The sequence below is a fragment of the Cetorhinus maximus genome, chromosome 31 (assembly GCF_964194155.1).
Source record: "Cetorhinus maximus chromosome 31, sCetMax3.hap1.1, whole genome shotgun sequence".
Lineage (NCBI taxonomy): Eukaryota > Metazoa > Chordata > Chondrichthyes > Lamniformes > Cetorhinidae > Cetorhinus > Cetorhinus maximus.
Window position 1 is genome coordinate 13,712,746 of NC_135909.1, and position 8,792 is coordinate 13,721,537.

At 45.6% G+C, this 8,792-nt stretch overlaps 1 non-coding gene across 1 annotated transcript; it reads left to right on the forward strand.

The window, feature by feature from the left end:
* The first annotated feature begins 7,982 nt into the window (after positions 1–7,982).
* trnag-ucc (transfer RNA glycine (anticodon UCC)) lies at positions 7,983–8,053 on the forward strand. The gene has a single exon. It is a non-coding gene; the product is annotated as a tRNA-Gly (tRNA).
* The last annotated feature ends 739 nt before the right edge of the window (positions 8,054–8,792 follow it).

The window sequence follows — 8,792 nt, forward strand, 5'->3', positions numbered from 1 at the left end:
TCAGGTGCCTGTGAACACGGCCCACCGGGAACTGCAGTCCAGCCCGGGAGGAGCGAGACTTGGCCTTGGAGTGAGCTTTCCCGCCGGTCTTTCCTCCTCCAGACATTTCACAATCTCACAAACACTTTCACAGAGAATGAGGAAATCCTCTCACATTCGCTTCTCTTATATCTTCGGGATGAATGGTGCTGCGGGCATTGCTGATTGGTCACTTTGTGCTGCGCCTCATAATGTTGTTCATATCACCAACCAGATATCTACTGAACTCACCAATCCGGAGACTCCACGGAGTGAGGGCGGAAAATAACGGCGCCAAATTATCAGATTCCAACCTTTTTTATTTCAAATGCTGAAAGCCCGCCAAAATGTTATGCAACGAATAAAGGACACAATATCGTACTAATTGGAAATAGGTATTTAGTATGCGAATGTTGGATGCACTTAATCTCGCTCTCTCTTTCCCTTGTCTACATTTTGTCTGCATCTGTCCGTTTCTGACTTTCGTCCTGGGTTTATCTGTATCTAAAACAAGCCGAAAATAACGGCGTCAAATTTACAGAATCCAAACTTTTCTTTTTATTCGACATGGAAAAAACCGCCGATATATTTATAAAACAATAAATAGATTTCATATAAAAAATCCCATTAATAGTTAACTCGGTCTGACGAAAAAAATTTACAAATATCCGTCCGAGATGGGACTATTTCACATTTTATACCAAGTTCCAGATTCGCTTTTAGAATCCGGGATCCATTTCGGTTAATTTCAGTCCTTTCTGAAACCCTCTAACCAGCCGGAAGAAAGTCTCATTTTCATACCTCTACAAACGGACGGTAAATTGTAGATATTCGTGGGAATCAGAAGTGAACATTTTTGGTGTAACTTTGCCAGCGTTGTGACTGAAGGTTCCTGCACAACCGGGGCTGATAGGAAATGAACTGATCGATTATTGAGACCAAAGTTGACCAGAACTGGAAACTGACGCATTTGCGCTCTATTCTCTCTCTCTCTCTCCAAAGCCAGGGAAAGGGGCCGAATATAAACGCGTCTGAGAACAAAGCGCAGTCATTAATTTATGGGGTATTATTAATGAGACCAATAATTGAACGAGGGTTAAATCTACATTACCGAGAATCGCTGTGATTGAGACGTGATCAAAATAACAATTAGACCATTCGGAAAGCTTCATAGTAAAATCATAAATTTTATTAACACAACTACCGGCAGCAACACCAAACACAGCCAAGCATCAATGGAAACATCGATAAGGACAGGATTAGAACGAGAGCGTGTAAAGCACAGTTCACTAACAGTCCATCGCCTTACCCTCTCGGCAACACCACAGAAGCCATGACACTATGGAAACATTACGATGCAGAAAGAGGCCATTCAGCCTGTCATGTCTGTGCCACCAAAAAAAAAAAGAGCGAGCCGCTGATTTAAATCGGACTTTCCTGTACCTGGTCTGTAGCTTTGCAGGTGACAGCGCTTCAGGCGCAGATTCAAGTGCCTTTCCAATGAGTTGGTCGTTTCAGCCTCAGCCACCGATTTAGGCGGTGAACTCCAGACACCCGCCACCCTCTGCGTGAAAAAGATTTTCCTCGTGTCCCCTTTAATCCTTCTGCCAATCACCTCAAATCTATGCCCCCAGGTAATTGACCCCTGAGCTAGGGAAGACAAGTCTTTATTGTTTACCATATCTAGGTACCTCATAATCTTTTTGCACCTCAATTAGGTCACCACTCAACCTCCTCTGTCCTAAGGAAAACAACCCTAGAATATCCAACCTTTCTTCACAGCTGCAATTTTCAAGCCCTTGTAGCATTCTTTTAGATATTCTCTGCACACCCTCCAAAGCATTTGTGTCCTTCCTGTAATGTGATGACCAGAACTGTGCACAAAATTCCAGCCGTGGCCTAATCAGCGTTTTATAGATTTCCAGTATTATATCCCTGTTTTTGTATTTAATACTTCGTTCAATAAAGGAAAACATTCCGTTACCACCTTGTCCCCCTGTCTTGCCACCTTAGGGGAAATGTGAACATGCACTCCAACGTGTCTCACTTCCGCAACCTGTCTCAATATCTTCCCGTTTATTGAGTGTTCCCTTTCTTTGTCTGCCCTCCCCAAATGCATTACCTCAAACTTGCTGGGATTGAATTCCATTTGCCAAATTTCTGACCGCTCAACCAAACCATGTAAGGCATCTTTGAAATCACATTCTGACCTCTTTGCAGCCTTGGTCCAAACATGGAGAACCAGCTGATCTCAAGCCGTGAGGTTCAAGTGTTCACTTATGTTCAGGGAAGCATTTGACCTAGTGCGGCCATCAAGGAACCCCAGCAAAACTGAAAGTTCATGGAAATGAGGAGGGAAACTTTCCACTGGTTGGAGTCGTCCCCGGGGTTTCTAATACATTCCAAAAGAAAACCAGCAGGAACAGTAATTCGCTTTTGTTTGATACACTATGGGTGACAAGGAAAATATCCTTTGACTGCACGTTGTAGTACAGGTGGCTCGTTGGTCTAGGGGCATGATTCTCGCCTTGCGAATTTCATTCTATTAATGTGCGAGAGGTCCCGGGTTCAATTCCCAAACGAGCCCATCGGGCATCTTAATGCAGTAATTTTTTTCCCGCTCGAGGTGGTGGCAGTTCCGGAAATCAGGACTAGGTTTGAACACCCAGGAACTCATTGCAGAAAATGCATCACTAAAAACACGCGTGATGAAAATGAATGTCAAGATTAAAGAACGTTTCTCCGTGCCATGAGACTCTGAATTTATCCCTATGCGTCAAATAAGGCAACTCCCTCCGTGTGGATTCAGGTAGGAGGCTGATTGCACTCGGCTACAATCTTGACTGAAAGGACAAGCAGAGCTGGGAACCCCAAAGTTTCATTACAATTTACGACATTTTAACGTGTTCTGGTGCTTGCAATAATCTGGGAGGGGTTTCCTTTTGCAACCAAGTGCTTGTCAGTTCCGGTCTTTCAGCGCTGGATTTTCACACTGTGCAGAAACATGTTTGATATCAGGTTGAAGTGTTGAAGTGATTCACATCAGTCGGTTTGCAACAGTCCCTGATCTGATGTGATGGGCATTTATGTTAATGGCAGAAAGTACATTTCCACCTTTACACATTTGGCCAAATATTCAGGGCCTGTACCAAAGAGGATCATTTATTTCAATAGTTCATGAATGCAAAAAGTATAGAAGGGGGTTTAATTTGTGCCGAGCTGGCCAAGAGGTTAAGGTGATGGAATACAAATCCATTGTTTGTTGCACGTTAAGGTTCGAATCCCACCTTGGTCTTTGTTTCATCAACTGTTTCTGCCTTGGTGCGGTGATTTTGCAGAAGCTCTGCCTGGAATCACTGATGTGATCCTCCAACCCAAGTTCTGAGGCCAGATTGCATAGAGCTTTCTTCTAAGATTTCGGTTGCGATTTGATTGTTAACAATAACTTGGGGATCCGATTTACAGTCCATTCGACTTAATATTTCGATCTCTCTCTAAGGGGAGTTAGTGGAGCAGTGGAAATATTCCGGGGACTTGGCTTCATTTCCCACCATGGCTTCTGGTGGAAATTAAACTCAATAATTAAAACCTGCTATTAAACGCTAATCTCAGTGATGGTTCACTGATGTCTTCCCTGGCCGGACCTACATATGAGTTTGATTCCTAACTGCCCGCTGAGAAATCCACGGAGTTCAAGTACAATTTGGGATGTGTAACAAAGACTGGCCTTGCGAGCGACGCTCACATCCCATGAAATATTGTTTTCACTATTTGAAATACAAGCGTTAGGCCACCCCTCAGCCTTGTTATTACAAGACAATAAAGATCCAAACTGTCAATCCTTTCGTCCTTGTATACCACGCATTGCATTTTCTTGTTATTTATTCTTCTTCTGTGGGCTGTGGGCGTCAATTACACGGCCAGAACTTCCTGCCCTTCCCTAATCTCCCTCGAAATGGATGGCTTGCTCAGTAACTTCCGAGGGCAGATAAGAGTCAACCATATTCCCATGTGCATGGAGTCACATGTAAGCCAGACCAGGTCAGGACGGCAGAATGTTTCCTCTTAAGTGCATTGATGAACCAGATGGGTTTTTTTTAGTACAATCGACGATAGTTTCATGGCCGTCATTACAGAGACCAGCTTTCAATTCAAGAATCATGAAATAATTGAATTTAAATTCCACGAGCTGCCACGGTGGGATTTGAACACTTGCCCCTAGAGATGAGCCTGGGCCTCTGGATTCCGAGACCAGTGACATCATCTTTCATCCCTGGAAACAACAACTGAACATTCAGCGAATCATTCAGCCGCTTGATGAGGAAATTGGAATTCCCTCCGCAGCATTTTATTAAACTGATTGATTCAAAACCTTTTGTTCCATTGGAAATATCAATATTTTCTCGACATTAATCAGATATTGTGGATTTCTTAGTAACGAAACACAATCCAAAGATGAGTGAGGGATGAATGCACAAAGTAACAAGGAAATACATTCTGAGAAAGAGCTCCGCATTGTTTGGAAGAAAAAGCAGAACTTGCAGCTGACGAGTGGGAACCTGGTTTACTGGACGTTCCACCAGATTTCTGTATAAAGCAACGGGACAGGACACGAAACTGCTATCTTCTGATTACATCATAATGTACATTGAAGTCAGACGCCTGATCCATTCGGACCGGGATACCATTCCTTCCAGCCGGATAATGCCTTGTCCATAAAAACTGTGCTGCATTTATGTCTCTTGGATTTTTGAGTGATCCACTGATTCCCAGACCCTTGGCCTCGGGATCGCAGATTAATTTTGGATCATGAAGTCAGTTCCTATTGTCCGCACCTCTCCTCAAAATGTCGCTGCAATTTTTTTGTCCTCTCTAAATCTTGGTCCGTTGACCTTCACTCAACCGCTGCTAAATTCCTGAAATAAAAACACAGAACATCCCCTTCATCCAAACCACTTCGAAAGGAATTCCTTCTTCCCTGTTTAACAAGAAATTCCACCGACGGTTCGGAGATGTTGAGGCGATCGTGTCAGAGTGAGGAACTGTTTCCGATGATTGGCAATCCAGGTACTGGGGCGGGGTGGAGGTGGAGTTTGGTGGGTGGGAGAGGTGGGGGGTAGGGGTTAGAGGATGGGAGAGGTTGGGTGGGGGGTAGGAGCTGGCGGCACTGGGGGCAGTAAAACATTCAGAGCTTTCCGGAGGTGAAATTCGAAACCATCTGTATCGACAAACGGGGATGAGAATTTCAGAGCTCCATTCCGGAAACAACACTTCAATTTTAAATCTCACTTTGATAGATTTCTATTCATCAAATATATTAGACAAAAGGGAGAAAGGTGGGTATTTCTATACATCGGAAACTTGCTGTTTGAAATATTAATGAAGACGCTGAGTTATGCATTCACTGTAATCGAACTCAGTTTTCTTTGATGACAAATAAGAACCGAATCAGCAATCCTCCCATCATGCTGAAATCAATTTATTTCTGCAGCTACAAGATGACTGCAAACTGAAAATAATGTCGCTCCGACACTTTCTGTTCATAGTAACAGGCGCTGCAACACTTCCTGTCCCTATGAGACAGACACTTAAGACACTTGCTGCCCAACAATTGATTTCAGTCCTGTGAAAGCGTTTGTGAAATTGTGAAATGTCTGGAAGAGGAAAGAGCGGCGGTAAAGCTCGCTCCAAGACCAAGTCTCGATCCTCCCGGGCTGGACTGCAGTTCCCGGTGGGCCGTGTTCACAGGCTCCTGAGAAAGGGCAACTATGCTGTGCGTGTGGGTGCCGGAGCCCCGGTCTATCTGGCTGCTGTGCTCGAGCATCTGACGGCTGAAATCCTCGAGCTGGCCGGTAACGCGGCCCGGGACAACAAGAAGACCCGCATCATCCCCAGACACCTGCAGCTGGCCGTCCGCAACGACGAGGAGCTCAACAAGCTGCTGGGAGGGGTGACCATCGCTCAGGGCGGGGTGCTGCCTAATATCCAGGCCGTGCTGCTGCCCAAGAAATGCAGCGCCGCTGCGGGCTCGAAGACCAAGTGAAGCGGCCATTCTTTAATCTAATAACCCAAAGGCTCTTTTCAGAGCCTCTCACAGAGTCTGTGAAAGGGCTGCTCACTGTCTGAATTTTCATTCTGGCTCTGAAGAAGCGTCATGCCCATTCGAAGGGATAATACCCTCTCTCCACACAGGTGCTGCCAGACCTGGTGAAATTTTCCAGCATTTTCATTAAAAAATACTAGCTTCGCAGCAAAAGACACCAGTATAAAACCTGAGAAAAGTCTCATTTTGGCTCTACATGCCTTTCAACCCGGTTTCAATTCGGAATCTTTACCTGATCTGTTTATAACAGGCGGGTAGAAAGCTCCGACTGATGGGCGAAATCACCATGACTACCGACAGTTCCGGGTCTCCCGCATAAACATCATGAACTGTATGGGTTTTATTCATGTCACGGTTTAATAGATATTGAAGAGAAAATGGAGTGAGTCGTCCTTCCACTATATTGGAGTGGGAGAGTGGGGTCTGGGGAGGTAATACACTGCTCCATTCCCCACTTAAAACATCAACAACCTTAATAAATGAACTAGTGACAGAAAGAGAATGAAATGATGCTAAAGTTGCTTTTCATTCAGTTACAGTTTGAGATTTCTCGCTCCCGTTCCCAGGTCAGTGCTCTTCATGTGACGTTTTGGGTGGCTCTGAAAAGAGCCTTTGTTGTTTGGTCGGTAGAAAGGGGCGAGTTGTTCAGCCGCCGAAACCATAGAGAGTGCGGCCCTGGCGTTTCAGAGCGTACACCACATCCATGGCAGTGACCGTCTTGCGCTTGGCGTGGTCAGTGTAGGTGACCGCATCCCTGATCACATTCTCCAGGAAAACCTTCAGCGCCCCGCGAGTCTCCTCATAGATCAAACTCGAGAGCCGCTTGACAACGCCACGGCGAGCCAGGCGGCGGATTGCTGGTTTGGTGATGCCCTGGATATTATCACGAAGCACTTTGCGGTGCCGCTTTGCTCCGTCTTTAGCCAGTCCTTTGCCTCCTTTCCCTTTGCCAGACATGATGATTCTTCACTCAGATCGCTGCAGAATATGAGAGACGAGCTGCTTCACGTTCCTCTTTTAAATTGCCCGCCCCGACCTGACTGAGAACGGGACAGAGAGTGAGAGGCGGGGCGGGGCGGAGACTGAGTGACAGACAGAACAGAGTCTGTGATCATCCAGCTCCGCCTCCTGCCTGTTCGAACTGATTTGTTTTCGAATTCTGGGCACCATTAGTGAACAGGGTGCTCGAAACAAATCTTACTCAATGGAACATCTTGTTTATCTATAGTTAGAAACCGGGATCTTTTAAATCCAGACCTGTCAGCAATATCCCGCCTCTAAGATCAAGATAAAATCGGATCACGGGCCTGTAATTTAGTTTATTGAGCGGGAATTCGAAAAGTTTTGCAAAGATTGAACCGGTCCTTGAAAGTGTCTGTCTAAGAACTGGAAATGAATACCGGCTGAAATTTAAACGGTTGGTATTGAATTTGTGACAACAAATCAATTATTTTAAGGGAGGTGTTGATGTAGTTATTTCAGAGAGAACTTCATCATCCCTTCCAGGATAAGTTGCATTTTTTTATTGTTCGGTACTTTATGGATATCTACATGGAGCCGTTGTAGTTGGTCACTATCTTTGTCTGTTTCACGGCCCGTTCCCCGGGCAGCAACAGGCCTTTTCCTGTCTCGATATGTCCACAGAAACAGCCGGAGAGAATTTATTGTGGACTGGTGCCCTCTGCTGGCTGCACGTGAGACGTGCAAAGAGGTAACTTCTTTGGGGACATTTTCAATGTGTGTGAAACAACATAAACATGGTGAGAATTATTGCAAAACAGTTTATCAATCAGACACAAGATGCCAAAGATATCGTGTGTTTCGCGGTACTATAAATGCTGACTGTAATTTGAAGAAGTGTGCGATGGTGGTATAGTGGTGAGCATAGCTGCCTTCCAAGCAGTTGACCCGGGTCGATTCCCGGCCATCGCAGTAGTGATTTATTTTCAGCCTTCTCCGTGGTCAGACCACAATTCTCTACATTAGTTAAAATACGCGTTGGGATTCTTACAGTTCCACGCTCTGTAAGATTGGCCTTATCAACAACTTTGTGAATCGGGCCCGAGCCATTTGCTCACCGTGCAAGCTTGATGCGGAAACCGGGCTCATCAAAGGCATCCTGCAGGGTAATGGTTACACTGATCAGGTCATTTCGCGCTGTGTCTCACACAAGCTCATGTTCGGGCTTTCAGAAGCGGCCGACTACATTCCCCAGAAGATAGGGAAAGGGTGAGTGCGAGAGGAATTCTTCATTCGTGGTGTCAGTGTGTGTAAACTTGTAGAAAGACCGGCGGTGGAGCCCAGGACAAAGCCAAAGCCAAGTCTCGCTCCTCCTGGGCTGGACTGCTGCTCCCCGCGGGCCGTGTTCACAGGCTCCTGAGAAAGAGCAGCTATGCTGAGCGTCTGGCTGCTGGAGCGCTCCGCTCTTCCGATTGTAACATTCCCGGCCGCTTTCAGGGGACAGGATCAGAAATCAGCCGTTTCTCTCTGTTCCGATGAAACCTGTATGAAGGAGTCGGTTGGTAACCTATGTTATTGCATTTCCAGTGAGCTGAGATTGGCTCTGTTTTAAATCGCTGCTTTGTTACCGCCGGTTACAGAAAAGAGATTGACACATTTAATCTGTTCCTAAAATAGCGCCAGGATTCGGTGACGCAGAATGCAATATTAC